The following is a 16115-nucleotide window of genomic DNA, read 5'->3' on the forward strand; positions in this document are numbered from 1 at the left end:
ATCTTCTAAATCCATGGAAAATTCTAAGCACACTAAACATTCATAGAAAGCATCTTTCAAATGATGATTTTTTTTTAAACAAAAACATCCAAAAAGATTTTAAAATTTACTTTATTTAACCTTTTTTAACAGACAGCTTAATTTTGATTTTAAATTAAAAAATCCTTTCATCTTCACACACACATATCAGCTTACAGTCTGGCATTCCAATTATTTGCGTCATCACAGGAAAACAGGTGCCGTATTACATCAAAACACCTTGTAATATGTAGGGCAACCAGTCGGCTGTATCAACATTTAAAACATGATGCAGGGGTGGGGGGGGGGGGTGAGAACTCGAGCGTGATTCGGTGAGAATTGCTAATAAACTGCATGAGTTATGTTTTTAATTTAAACATTGCTGGGCAAACAATCAACAATTTAAACTGAATTTTGAAATATATTAGATTGGAAACTGATACATTCCATGATCGGTGTACAACTTGTGTGAATTTATACTTGATATCTCTGCTGAAACGATACTTCTTTCTTCTAGAAAAAGAAAGTTTATTGAAATGGAGAGAGAGAGAGAGAGAGAGAGAGAGAGAGATAATGTTTTAATATTTGTTTAATACTTTACTTCTTCACATTCATCTTATGTCAAACACATGTAAAAAGATAAAAAGTACAACAATTCAGGGTGTGACAAAGACTATACAGTAGACCAACCAATCAGGTGACACTTCTATTGTTTGGTGCTCGATGTCAGCCCAACAAAGTTTGCACACATTCAGGTATACCTGACTGCAGGTTTCATATGCATTATTACAGGCCAGATATTTTAATAATCTGACAAAAAATACGTTTGTCATCATTGGGTAAGATATTGATTATTATATGTAACTTTGATTTGATTAAAAAAAATCTTGTTTTAAAAAATGTAAACTTTGAATTGAAGTGAAGTCTTGTTTTGGTGGTGGGGGGAGGGGGGCTTTATGACGGTGGGGATATAGAAATAGCGTTAGGTATATGAGAGAACATGTCGTTTGTTTACGAGTTTTCTTGATGTTCCAGTATTCCAGTTTTTCTTTTTATTCAATATAGACTACAGAGTTCTGCTTTTCGCGTGCTAAATCGGATGTTAAGGGGAAAAACTAGTATCCATAGCTTCCGAAAAGTAGAGCAGAACTACAGATTTCATTAAACGACACAAGGAATATAGAAGTAAGTCACGGCAAACTATGTATCATGTCAAATTATATTCAGTAGTCTATTAGATGTATCATATCGCATTTCATAATACAGTCTATTAGATGTACATGTCAATGTGTAGGTCACATAGACGTGATACAGACACAAGTAACATTAAAGTAAGTCACTCCAATGTCAAATTATATAAGGCAGTCTATAAGACGTACATGCCATTGAATAGACTGGTCTATAAGACGTACATACCATTGAATAGACTGGTCTATAAGACGTACATGTCATTGAATAGACTGCCTTTGAATCAATTCATTATTTCTCGAATCCATTTTGTGGGTTTGATTTCTTTCTTTAAAAAAAAAAGGGAGGGGGTGGTATTGAATTTGGATGCGGAGTAAATTTGTTAAGGAAAAAATATATGGGGTGATAATGCATCTATGTAATGAGTTATTATCTTATAAAACTGTTTATACTTACTATAGGTTAAACACAGTAATAAAAATTAGTTACAAGTATACAGGAAGTATTTGCCTTTTTTTTTGAAAAAATTATTCCAGTAAGTAACAACAAAAACCCCTGAAGGATTCGAACGCGGGATGTACGGATCACAAGTCCGACACTTTATCCACTCGGCTATGGAGTAGGATACATGTTTTAGTCCATAAAATCCTTTTAATAAAACGAAATGTCGTTTCGATCAGTGTCAGCCATTTTTGTGATGATGTGTTATTCCACCTTAACTATGAGCTTGCTGGGTTCATGCTAAAGACGGGTGGGTCACACAGCGGTGTGTTTTCTTTTTTAAATAAGATATATCTACTCATAAAGGAAAAAAAAGTTATATGCATGGTATGATATTCATTGTCTGATTATGATAAAACTTGTATAGGTTATTATACAAAAACTTTTAAAAAATATATAAATTGTATTTGTTTTGAGTCAAGTGACCCCAGAAGGGATAATTTTGACTTGCTATTTTATAATTATATATGTTGTCAAATGCATGAAAATAATGATTTATTGCAAAAGAGCTCTCATCAATTGTCATCGACACCGATACGCACCCATCCTCATAAAATGTAGATGAAAATATATGATTTTTTTTCTGTTAACAGCACAAAAACCCCAAACAACTGTAAACAAACCTGTCTTATTACCTCGTCCTGTATGCTGCTCCTCTGAATTATTATTCCCGCGCACATGCGCAAAAGTACCCCAAACGTTAATCATTTATGGATGCGCATAGGTAAATCGCCGGTATTCATTTGTAACTTTTTTATCGAATTCTTTTTTATGTACTTAGTCATGCTGACAAAATTTGGGTTTGGCTTTCAACATCACAAAAAATGGCGTTAAAACGGCAAATATTTACCTTCATTCATTAATATGTTTTATGATTAATGCGGGTTATGTATTTTCTTCAGTGTCACTAGCTTCATATCCAGCATGAATCATCAAAGAATGGACTTTAATCTAAAATAAAATACTTATTAACTACATTCAATTATTGTTCTCTCCGTTCTTATCATGGGTACTGCTTGAAATATTTAAGTAGCATTAAGAAATGTTATCCTGTACTTGTGGGTATATTAGTGTGTGATCTCAATGTTATAGCTATCAGTTATCAAATTGACAAGGCACTGTATTGAAGGCAATCGTGCAGTATACTAAAACAACTATTTTTTAAGTCCATGTTCTCAGAAATGTATTGCTTTTGGTTAATTTGTGCAATGACAAAAATTCCTAAACATAAGGATCAATAGGTTCGTCAAACCACAAATATGTTTATCTAAATGGGTCAATAATGGGCGGACATCGCTTTGTAATGAATTGATTTGTTTTAAAAAGAAAATAAAAAAAAATAAACCGGAGAGATTGTTTTGGGTGCGGACTTTATAATCTGGAGATTAAAAATTGGTCTCAATGGATGTAATTTGATTTTAGTAATTTATGAAAACATGCCTAAGATTGTATAATCAAGTCTTGATTTCTTTAATAAAACAATAATTGACATAATAATCATTATTTTTCAATATCTTTTAAATCCATGGAAAATTCTAAGCACACTTAACAATCATATAAAGCATCTTTCAAACGATGATTTTTTTTAAAACGAATTCATCCAAAAAGATTTAAAATGTACTATATTTAACCTCTTTTAACAGACAGCTTAATTTGTATTTTAAATTCTAAAATCCTTTCATCCTCACACACCACACACGCCTATCACCTAACAATCTGGCATTCCAATTATTCGCGTCACCAGGTGTAGTATTACATCAATACACCTTGTAGGATGTAGTGCAGCCAGTCGGGTGTTTCAACATTTAAAATATGATGCGGGGGAGGGGGGGGGGTGAGAACTCGAGCGTGATTTGGTCAAAATTGCTTGTAAACTGCATGAGTTTTGTTTTTAATTTATACATTGCTGAACAAACAATCAACAAACTGAATTTTAAAATATATTGAATCTGGAATCTGATACATTCCATGATCGGTGTACATCTTTTGTGAATTTATACTTGATATCTCTGGTGGAACGATACTAGTTTCTTCTAAAAGTAGTTTATTAAGTTTATTGAAATGGAGAGAGAGAGAGAGAAAGAGAGAGAGAGAGAGAGAGAGAGAGAGAGAGAGAGAAAAGAGTGTTTTAATATTTGTTTAATACTTTACTTCTTCACCTTCATCTTATGTCAAACACGTGTATAAAGATATACAGTACAACAATTCAGGGTGTGACACAGACTATACAGCAAACCAACCAATCAGGTTACACTTCTATTGTTGGGTGTTGGATGTCAGCCCGACAAATTCTGCATACATTCAGGTACACCTGACTGCAGGTTTCATATGCATTATTACAGGCCGGATATTTTAATAATCTGACAAAAAAAATAGGTTTGTCATCATTGGGTAAGATATTGATTATTATATGTAACTTTGATTTGATTAAAAAATGTCTTGTTTTAAAAAATGTGAACTTTGAATTGAAGTGAAGTCTTGTTTTGGCGGTGGTGGTGGTGGTGGGGGGGGGGGGGTGGGGGCTTTATGAAGGTGGGGATATAGAAATAGCGTTAAGTATATGAGAGAACATGTCGTTTGTTTACTAGTTTTCTTGATATTCCAGTTTCTCTTTTTATTCATTATAGACTACAGAGTTCTGCTTTTCGCGTGCTAAATCGGGTGTTAAGGGAAAAAACTACCATCCATAGCTTCCGAGAAGTAGAGCGGAACTACAGATTACATTATACGACACACGGAATATAAAAGTAAGTCACGACAAACTATGTACCATGTCAAACTATATAAGGTAGTCGATTAGATGTATCATATCGCATTACATAATGCAGTCTATTAGAAGTACATGCCATTGAGTAGGTCACATAGACATGATACAGACACAAGTAACATTAAAGTAAGTCACTCCAAACTATATACCATGTCAAATTATATAAGGCAGTCTGTAAGACGTACATGCCATTGAAAAGACTGGTCTATAAGACGTAAATGCCATTGAGTAGGTCACATAGACATTATACAGACACAAGTAACATTAAAGTAAGTCACTCCAAACAATTTATCATGTCAAATTATACATGTATAAGGTAGTCTATTAGGTGTACATATCATTGGGTAGGTCACATAGACATGATACAGACACACGTAACATTAAAGTAAGTCACTCCATACAATTTATCATGTCAAACTATATAAGGTAGTCTATAAGACGTACATGCCATTGAATAGACTGGTCTATAAGACGTACATGCCATTGAATAGACTGGTCTATAAGACGCACATGCCATTGAATAGACTGGTCTATAAGACGTACATGCCATTGAATAGGCTGTCTTTCCATCAATTCATAATTACTCGAATCCGTTTTGTGGGTGTGATTTTCTTCTTAAAAAAAGGGGGGGTGCTGTTGAGTACGTGTAGAGTACGTGGTATAGTGGTTAATAAAAAATTATATAGGGTGATAATGCATGTATGTAATGTGTTATTATCTTATAAAACTGTTTATACTTACTATAGGTTGAACACAGTAATAAAAAAATCAGTTACAAATATACAGGAAGTATTTGCCATTTTTAAATAAAAGACCAAATGTTTGAATATAAAAGTAAGTCAGGACAAACAATGTACCATGTCAAATTATAAAAGGTGGTAGCAAGATCCTTCGACAAAGCAGTCCGTCGACATACAACTGTTGTTTATATTTTGTCTAAATATTTCAGGAAATCTATTATCCATAAATTAAAAAATAAACTTCACACGGTTGATAATGATTGGAGCATTCATCTTTGATACGGAAAGATGTGCCTGGAAGCAAATACAGTTAAATCTTCTTCATCATATACTTCCCTGGTTATTGATTAGAATTAAAAGAAAACATAAATTTAATGGAAGCCTTAATTTACAATCAACAAACTAAACACAGTGAACATTTTAATTATCAGTACTAGAGTTATCGTTATTTAGTCATTGAAACTTTTTTGTTGAACTTAACTGTTCGAGGTTCATTTTCTCCCTGATGCTATTAGATTGGTAAAAAAAAAGGCAAACAATGTATACGGTGTCAATTGAATCAACGTAATGTGCTGTACACACACCCTTATGGACAAGGTGAGCTGTGTTTACATGAACAAGTTATGCACGATTGAGATGCGTAGTGAATGAATAAACGTTAAGCATTGTTGAGTGACTGGTTGACATGGTAACATTTTTAATAAAGAAAATAGTAATGCTGCTAATATAGAGTGTTTCTGGATAGCATGACTAAGAAGTGAACTCGCCGGGTCAAAGTTTTGTCGTGAGCAGCTAACTAAGATGTTTGCAGCGTCCTCGAATTTCAATTTAAAAACTGCTGCACATTCTTCTTTTGTACTGAATTGCATGAGATCAGAAATTAATTAATTAATGCTGATTGTTGAACATGAAAAAACCAAAAAGTTCCAATTCGATTAAAGCCAGTCATGTAACGTATCACCTGAGAAGAAGTAAATAAATAAATAATAAGAGAGGACATGTTAAACAATCATTCTGATAGTATTACATAAATAACAAGCATTCTGAGAGTATTGCATAAGCAATACACGTCCCCTACCGTTAACCCCTTTGATTGAGAATGACAAAAGTTTGAGACCCTGTATTTTAAATAGCCCCAATCATAAATGTAGTAATTGTAAAGTATGAAAAATGATTATAATTAACAGCAAACAATCTCAAAAATCCATTTAAAAAATACATATTTGAAGCAAAGCAAACACAGAAGTCTAACGTTAGTCTATATATCTCATTCAACAGCCAAACCCGATAACGAACCCGATTGTAATAATAATAATGATAAAACCCTGCCGTTAAAATTTACACAATACTTGACACCATTTTACAGAACTTATTTGTTTGTTATTAGAAATGATAGATGTAATAAAACAAATAATGCACGATAGTATTTATTATTTTACTGGCCACATAATGTCCTCGTTCATTTAGTACACACCGACAATGAACCAGATCATTAAACAATTTGGAGTGAAAAAATTAAATTTCTGGAAATTATGTTGACTATTCGCTACAAAAGTATAAACTTGGTCTGCTGTTTGATATTTTGAAGCTGCTCAGCAAGTTTCACATCATTCGTCAAACGCATGCAGAAAAAAACAACGAAAAACTGAAGTGAGACAGACAGACGGACGGACAGACAGACAGACAGACGGACGGACGGACGGACGGACGGACAGACAGACAGACGGACTGACGGACGCCGACGGACTGAGCTATAGTCCCCTCCAGTGAAACCGGTAGGGGACTAATAAGAGAGAACATGTTAAACAATCATTCTGATAGTATTACATAAATAATAGGAGAGAACATGTTAAACAATCATTCTAATAGTATTACATAAATAATAAGAGAGGACATGTTAAACAATCATTCTGAGAGTATTACATAAATAATAAGAGAGAACATGTTAAACAATCATTCTGATAGTATTACATAAATAATAAGAGAGAACATGTTAAACAATCATTCTGATAGTATTACATCAATAATAAGAGAGAACATGTTAAACAAACATTTTGATAGTATTACATAAATAATAAGAGAGGACATGTTAAACAATCATTCTGATAGTATTACATAAATAATAAGAGAGGACATGTTAAACAATCATTCTGATAGTATTACATAGATAATAAGAGAGAACATGTTAAACAATCATTCTGATAGTATTACATAAATAATAAGAGAGGACATGTTAAACAATCATTCTGATAGTATTACATAGATAATAAGAGAGAACATGTTAAACAATCATTCTGATAGTATTACATAAATAATAAGGGAGAACATGTTTAGCAATTATTCTGATAGTATTACATAAATAATAAGAGAGGACATGTTAAACAATCATTCTAATAGTATTACATAAATAATAAGAGAGGACATGTTAAACAATCATTCTGATAGTATTACATAAATAATAAGAGAGAACATGTTAAACAATCATTCTGATAGTATTACATAAATAATAAGAGAGAACATGTTAAACAATCATTCTGATAGTATTACATAAATAATAAGAGAGGACATGTTAAACAATCATTCTAATAGTATTACATAAATAATAAGAGAGGACATGTTAAACAATCATTCTAATAGTATTACATAAATAATAAGAGAGAACATGTTAAACAATCATTACAATAGTATTACATAAATAATAAGAGAGAACATGTTAAACAATCATTCTAATAGTATTACATAAATAATAAGAGAGAACATGTTAAACAATCATTCTAAGAGTATTACATAAATAATAAGAGAGAACATGTTAAACAATCATTCTGATAGTATTACATAAATAATAAGAGAGAACATGTTAAACAATCATTCTAATAGTATTACATAAATAATAAGAGAGGACATGTTAAACAATCATTCTGAGAGTATTACATAAATAATAGGAGAGGACATGTTAAACAATCATTCTGATAGTATTACATAAATAATAAGAGAGAGCATGTTAAACAATCATTCTGATAGTATTACATAAATAATAAGAGAGAACATGTTAAACAATCATTCTAATAGTATTACATCAATAATAAGAGAGGACATGTTAAACAATCATTCTGATAGTATTACATAAATAATAAGAGAGAACATGTTAAACAATCATTCTAATAGTATTACATCAATAATAAGAGAGGACATGTTAAACAATCATTCTGAGAGTATTACATAAATAATAAGAGAGAACATGTTAAACAATCATTCTGATAGTATTACATAAATAATAGGAGAGAACATGTTAAACAATCATTACAATAGTATTACATAAATAATAGGAGAGGACATGTTAAACAATCATTACAATAGTATTACATAAATAATAAGAGAGAACATGTTAAACAATCATTCTGATAGTATTACATAAATAATAGGAGAGAACATGTTAAACAATCATTCTGATAGTATTACATAAATAATACACGTCCCATACCGGTTTGTAGAAATCTGAGAAAATAATGCACTGTTATGCAGAATATCATTTCTTACCGTCTTCTGTACCCGGATTCAACAGACCAACCCGAAACGAACCCGATTGTAATAATACAATAACCCTGTCGATTATATTTACAATACAATGCATGACACTATTTTACAGAACTTATTTGTTTGTTACAAACAATAAAAAAAGGAATGGTCCAAGTAATGCACGATATTATTACTGACTACATACTTTCCTCATTTGTTCAACACACATCGAACCCGATAACGAACCCAAACATTAAAAAATTGAATATAAACAATTAATTTTTATCGAAAATGTGTCAACCCGACGCTACAAAAGTGTAAACTTGATATTTATTTTGAGATTTTGAAGCTGTTCAGCAAATTTCATATCATTCCTCAAACGCATCAAGAAAAAAAATGTGGAAAACTGAATCGGGGCAGACAGACGGACGGACGGACGGACGGACGAAAAGACGGACTGAGGGACGCAGAGGAAAGCTACAGTCCCCTCCGGTGAAAACCGGTATGGGAACAATAATTTTAAGTAAAATTGGGGGTCTTTCGTCACCAATATGTGTATTTCTAGAGGAGAGAGAGAAAGAAAAAAAAGAGAGAAATACACACAGAAACATAGCCAGAGACGGAAAGAACGAAATAGCGAAGAGAGAGAGAGAGAGAGAGAGAGAGAGAGAGAGAGAGAGTTGAGTACATAGCTGAAGAGGTTAATAATTTGCCTCCAAGATTTAACTTTGCAGTTAATATGTTCAAGGGTAATCTAAACAAGTACACAACGACATGTTGATACTTAGCGCCAATCTTCAGAGTCCTACAACCCGGTATTCTTATCAATGTTCTCCTATAATTGTTTCCATAATTCCCAAAAAAATTGTGTAGCCATTTCCATAAAAGAATATTTTTCTATATGTGAAAAATTATTCCCGTGCACATGCGCAAATGTACCTCAAACGTTAATCGTTTACGAATGTGCATAGGTAAATCACCGTTATTCATTTGTAGGATTTTCTATAAAAAAAAACATTTTATGTATCTAGTCATGCTGGCAAAATTTGGGTTTGGTTTTTAACATCGCAAAAATGGCGTTAAAACGGCATATATGATTTTCTATCACATTCTCTTTTATGTGCATAAAAAATTTGGGTTCCGTTTTCAACATCGCAAAAATGGCGTTAAAAACAGCATATATGATTTTCTATCACATTCTCTTTTATGTGCATAAAAAAATTTGGGTTCTGTTTTCAACATCGCAAAAATGGCGTTAAAAACGGCAAACAAACCTTTAAGTGATTTAATGTAATGCATTAAATGCACAGATCTACAGGTATAGAGGGCCCTGGTGGTTCTGGTCATAAACTCTGGACAATTCAAACCTGTCAAATTAGAGTAGTTAAGTTACTGAAAATAAACTTTGGAGCCCCCCTCCCCTCCCCTCCTCGATAACAGCCTCTCTTCCGAATTAAAATCGAGTTCCGTGCATGCATTCGTAAACTGGGAAAACTGTCTAGGAATAACAAGACAAAATTTGTTAATCGCTTAGTTGAAAATCCATATCTTGATGTTAAATGAATTTTGACATATTTTATTTTTAGATTGGTTGGGTCTATTATGTAAACGGCAGTTCAAACATTTTGTATGATAATTACCGGTATGTCATTCAGTTTTAATCGTCAAATAATAAGATATAAAGTTAAACTATTAATGTTTATTCCGCAGTAGTCGAATTTCCAGTTTATATTGCACATGGCGGAAAGGGGTATATTCTTTACATGTATTTATCTTGAGATCTACACGTGGAACTAAAATATATGTCAAAGTAGTGAAGTACTGTTGGGAGTTGATTTAATAGATTATCAAATATCTTAAAAATCAACAATATGTAATTTCGAATGGCAAATAGCTTATGAGATATCTTTTAATTATTACGCATATTTTTTGCCTAATGAATATAAATTCTCGGGCTTCGACAAAAAATCAGAACTATAGACGGAAAAGCCCATATGAATCATGTTCTGTACAAAGTTGCTTAGGAGAGGACCACCTGCTTCTGAATACATTTCATTGAATTTATCGATTATATTCAAGTACTGAGTCTTGTCAGTGTGATAATTTGTGTTAATTGTGTCCAAACACTGTTTCACTTCCTTTTTGCCTGAGTAACTGCAGATGGGAGTTGATTAAAATCAACTCCCAAAAAAAATGTGTTAATCCATGAAAATAAAGTCATACTGCTTTCTCTTAAACAAATATGTATATTTAATGCATCTATAGACTTTAGTTTATCATTTTAGAAATAGAATATTAAACTACAAGGGTCATTTAAAAGTCAATTCCTCTAATGTATCGCGATTGTCATGAGCGTTTTCTTAAAGGAAATGAGGTACCAACATTTGCCTAATCCCAATTTTACTTGAAAAGAAATTATCGAATTCCATTGTAAAATAGGAATGATATAGGCCCTAATTAAAGAAAATTTACACCCTTTCGCTGCCAACGTAAATATCTGAATTGCCAAATATTTAACGTCACTGGTATATGACGTTACAAAAGGACTATGTGCGGTATGGTCAAATATCTGCCCCCGATTTCAACCAATTTTTAAATAGTATCGTATAAAAACAAAATCTGTACAAATCATTGTATAGAGGATGCCTACAACTTTAATCTTGATTTTAGTCATCATTGCTTATTTGCTGTTTATCTATGACGTCACCTAAATGACATAATTCCCGCAAATTTTCAAACAAATGAAAATAATCTCATTTTTGCTCTATATTTTGCATTCGGAAGTATAGAGCGCAGATCTGCTCAAGTGCGATTTTAACATATGTTTTTCTTCAGATAGGTATACACATTATACTAAAAAATGGTACTTGAGCAAGCCTGCACTCGATGTTTCCCAGTCGAAAAACCATCGGAAACACCCATATTTTGCTACAAAACATCAATTTATCAAAATAATGCAATGTTTATGACGTCATTTCTACATTATGACGTCAAGCTTTTACACCCTTATTTCCAATATGATTTTAACTTCCTTTAATCTTATTTTAAAATCCTTTTCTAAAACTTTGATTTTGGGGGCAAAAAATGCATAAAACCGCACATAGTCTTATATGACGTTATAATGTAATGCGGGGCTTTCGCGTCAAATTGAATTATTGACGTTTAGCGCACCTGTTTTACTCGTAGTATTCTAAATAGAATTTTTAAAAAGTATTTATTTAATAATAAAAGTAAATTTGAAATGAAAAACGCAAGTGTTTATCTGATATACATGTACCTTTTTATAGGGTTTTGAAAATTTAACTTTAAAGAGAAAATATCGTTCAATCATTTCTCATAATCAAAGCATTTTTTCTTGTATTTTATGATCATTTATCAAATTGTTCATCTACAGCTGTTTTAACGAGAGCTTGGACTGTGAACAGTTTGACTCTAGTCTGATCTGATATGAATGCATTGAACGCAACGACACTTGTCCGACTTAATCTAGGGGTGCATATTTTTTTTTAAAACAGCGTCAACATTTGTAAGAAAACAAAACAAAAAAATGAACTCTCTGATTTTGAAAGTCACGGCTGCTACATCGATCGCACGCATAACCAACGATTATTATAGAAAACAAAAGATGTTTATTTCCGGTTGTGATTTAGATACGAACATCATACAAAGATGGTTAGTTGACTTGATGCAGGCAATTGTTAACATTTCAATAAAGATAGAAGAATGTAATACTATGTGTTGTTCTTTTTCTACAATGTTACATACATATAAAATGCACGAAATTGAATTTTGTTCTGCAGCGAGGGTCTATAGTGCGAACATGATGTTACAGTATCATGTTCAATGGAAGAAATTTGTATTTATTTAATTCTAACCTTAATTTGTAATGTTTATCATTGTATCTCAATAGCGATTTTGATTTAATTGGACTTTGATTTATGTTTTATCTAGCTAAAAAACGAGGTACGATGTAATGGATAAATAACGAGATAGCGTTGAATAGTTTAGAGAAAACATTCCCTCCGAGGGCCGAAGGCCCGAGGAGGGGATGTTTTCTCTAAACTATTCAACACTATCGAGTTCTTTATCTTACTTTAAAAAATTCCCCCCATTGAACCTCCAAGAAGCATTGACCCATTCATATATCCAACTGTGCTGTAATACAAAAGCATCAAGCTCATTTGAGATTTCAATAGTACCATACACAATAGCCTAACCAAACACACCTTTCATTCATGGACGAGTGAACAGGTGCGCATCTTATAGTAAACCATTCCGCTGTACTGAGCAGACTTAAATGTAGATGATGAATTTTTTAACGCAAAGTACATTTAATGTATATAGATCTAGAGGTCTACACTACCGGGAAAAGACACGAATATAAATTTGGATATATGTTGGAAATACATGTTTTAACATTTTGTCATTTTTATTTGTTTTATGCACTGTTGGATATTTGAATATCCAACGACGGGCGGTTGGATATTAAAAATATCAAACTGCCCATCAGTTGGATATGTATATAACTAATCACTGTTGATTGAATAGTGAAAATAAACGTTGACAAAATACAATAGGTGACGTCATTGAAGTTTTTTAAAAATGACAGTAAATTGATTATAGAGGCGCTTCAAGAAGTTTTAGATTATGCATAAGAAGAAGAATGAAAAGTTTAAATGTTTGATGTTAAAGATATAAAAAAGCGTTTGAACAAATAATGAGCTTTTCGTAACTAATCAGATAAAATGGATATCAATATTTGACAGCTTGTTTAGATGAGCAAACTATAGATCGTTACATCCCACCGAAAGTCAAAGCACTTGTAAAATGGCTGAAATAAATATTGTCATTGCCTGCTAATAGGTTTTCTTCATTTTTTAATACTGAACAACTCGATAAAAAAAAGTTATACACATAAAAAATAATGAAAGGATTGACGCAAGCTACAACAGCAATGAGTTGAATTAAATTTTTAAAAAAGAAACAATAAGGATAGCATGAATGTGGTGTTTAGTTTAGCTAACCATTTATACGTTTATACATGTACAGTAAGTACAATGTACATGTATACTACCCAACACTAAAACACCTTCGCAATGCATGACAATAGATACATACAAAAATGCATGATAAATCGTACGGAAGCTCGTTTGTGCCACGTAGGAAATTAAAAATATTTCATCTGGCGGCCGCCAGATAGTTATTTGGCGGCCGCATTTTATTATCAGACGGCCGCCACATAATTTTCTGGCGACCGCCACTTATATATCTGGCGGCCGCGACTTAATATCTGGCGGCCGCCGCATAATTTATCTGGCGGCCGCCACATAATTTATCTAGCGACCGCCACCTTAATCATTTTGCAAAACGTGAGTGTTAGTGTATTTATATTTGGTTGAGAAGATTGATGTTGACACAGCCGCTGCTAAATTATCATAACTAAACAACTGTATAAATTTTAAAAAGGAAGGTTTCTTATAGTAGTAAGGTTTAATTTTTTTATCTCGAATATTCGAAAAAGCAGGACATATCAGAGCAAAATGAAATTCGTCCACTATCTATTGAGAATTAAACAAAGTACATTTACGGTCATTTCTAGGTATGTTTTTATACCTTCCATTTTAAACGTTTAAGGAATGCGCTGATATTCTATATTTACATAACAGAGACTTTTCTTTATGTGACAGCCGTTTCAAAAGATATTTCTGTAAACAAAAATGTGAAGCTATTTCCTTGTACACTATACATTTTAAAGAATTTTCAAAAACACTATAACAATTCTGTATGAACGCGTCCGTAAGGCGCTGTTCAACTAGTAGAACAAATTGTTTAACATTAGTAACTTCTTGTTGTTCTCAAAAATTTCCAAGTCCCAGATAATAAAGTTCATTTCTAACAAGACTTACCCAGTTTTTACATTTTTGCTGTTGTTTTTCATATTTATATAACAATTCCTTATAACAGTTCTGAAGTATACAATTATTTGTTGTCAGCAAGCTACACCAGTATTTCAAAATACGAAGTTTTCTTTGTACATACAAAGGATATCTACCAAATTCAAAGTAAACCATAAAATTATTGGTAGATTTTCGAAGCGACATAATTCTTTTCAAAAAATCAATATGTATTTTTTTCAACTTGTGGGGCTTTATGAAAACTCCAAGTTTCACACCCATAGTTCAGAACAGAACTAAAATATGTATCAAATAAAGAGAGCGTGGTCTCAACATTTAGACTATTTTCTTTAACCCTTTTCAACAGTAAAAACAAACATGTTTTTGCTTGTATTGAGTTTTGAGTAGAGTCAAATTTGCCATTATACTTGAAATTAACACCAAGATAAGTAAATACGTCAACATTTTCGAGCTCTGTGTTATCATAAAAAAACATTTTTCAGAGCTTTTAATTTTTCCACCATTTCGAAAAACAACCATTTTTGTTTTGCTAACATTTACCTCTAGCTTCCAACTATCTGCATACGCTTTTTGTGTATCTAACATTTTTTGAAGCCCTTCCACACTTTCTGAAAATAACACAGTATCGTCAGCATACAAAAGTAAAAATAGATTCAAATCTTGAAGCTCAATGCTTTGACAACAGTTTGAAAGTAATTCATTTTCTAGTTCATTAATAAATAATAAAAACAACATGGGTGAGATTGCATCACTTTGTATAAGACCTGACTGTAAAGGAAAATATTCAGAAAATTGACCCATTAACTTTCTCACAGCTTCTGATGTCATTATACATAGATCTAATAATATTAAACAATTTTCCATTAATACCAGCTTTAACCAATTCATGCCATAGTTTATTGTGTTGAATGCTGTCGAACGCCTTTTTAAAGTCAACAAAACAACAGTACAAACGTTTCTTGTCATTCAACGTTTTGCTTATTAATGAGTGTAAGACAATAATAGCATCTCTTGTCCCTGATCCAGGTTTAAACCCAAACTGTGTGTCACTTACTACATTATTTTCCTCACTCCACAACAACAGACGTTTATTCAAGATAATGTGAATAATTCTGAAATATGACTTAATAAAGTTATCCCCCGATAATTGTATGGGTTATTTACATCACCTTTTTTATGAATAGGGACAATTATTCCTTGTGACCAAACAGTTGGGTAACAACCGGCATTCAAAATGGCATTGAACAGTTTTGTCAAAAGAGGTGAAAATACATTTGAAAAACTTTTGAAAAATTCATTAAGTACATTATCAAAACCTGCAGACTTATCTAATTTTGAATCAGCAATTGCTTTGTTTATTTCATCAATTGTACATGGAGGGTCAAGTTGTGGAAATATCGGGGGTTCGGTAAATTCGGGTCCGGGGTCTTCATAATCAGTTTGGTTGATCGCAATATTTTTGAAGTGTTC

At 32.2% G+C, this 16115-nt stretch overlaps 1 protein-coding gene and 1 long non-coding RNA gene across 2 annotated transcripts in view; both read left to right on the forward strand.

Annotated features, from left to right (window-relative positions):
* LOC117687390 (talin-1) overlaps positions 1–16115 on the forward strand; it is a 111571-nt gene that overhangs the window by 50024 nt on the left and 45432 nt on the right. The window lies entirely within an intron of this gene.
* LOC136273007 (uncharacterized) overlaps positions 377–16115 on the forward strand; it is a 34108-nt gene continuing 18369 nt past the window's right edge. Inside the window, exons 1-3 of the long non-coding RNA XR_010711129.1 lie at positions 377–857; positions 1084–1203; positions 4335–4454. This is a non-coding gene — a long non-coding RNA (uncharacterized lncRNA). The remainder of the gene's footprint in view (positions 858–1083; positions 1204–4334; positions 4455–16115) is intronic.

Source organism: Magallana gigas, chromosome 1 (assembly GCF_963853765.1).
Source record: "Magallana gigas chromosome 1, xbMagGiga1.1, whole genome shotgun sequence".
NCBI lineage: Eukaryota > Metazoa > Mollusca > Bivalvia > Ostreida > Ostreidae > Magallana > Magallana gigas.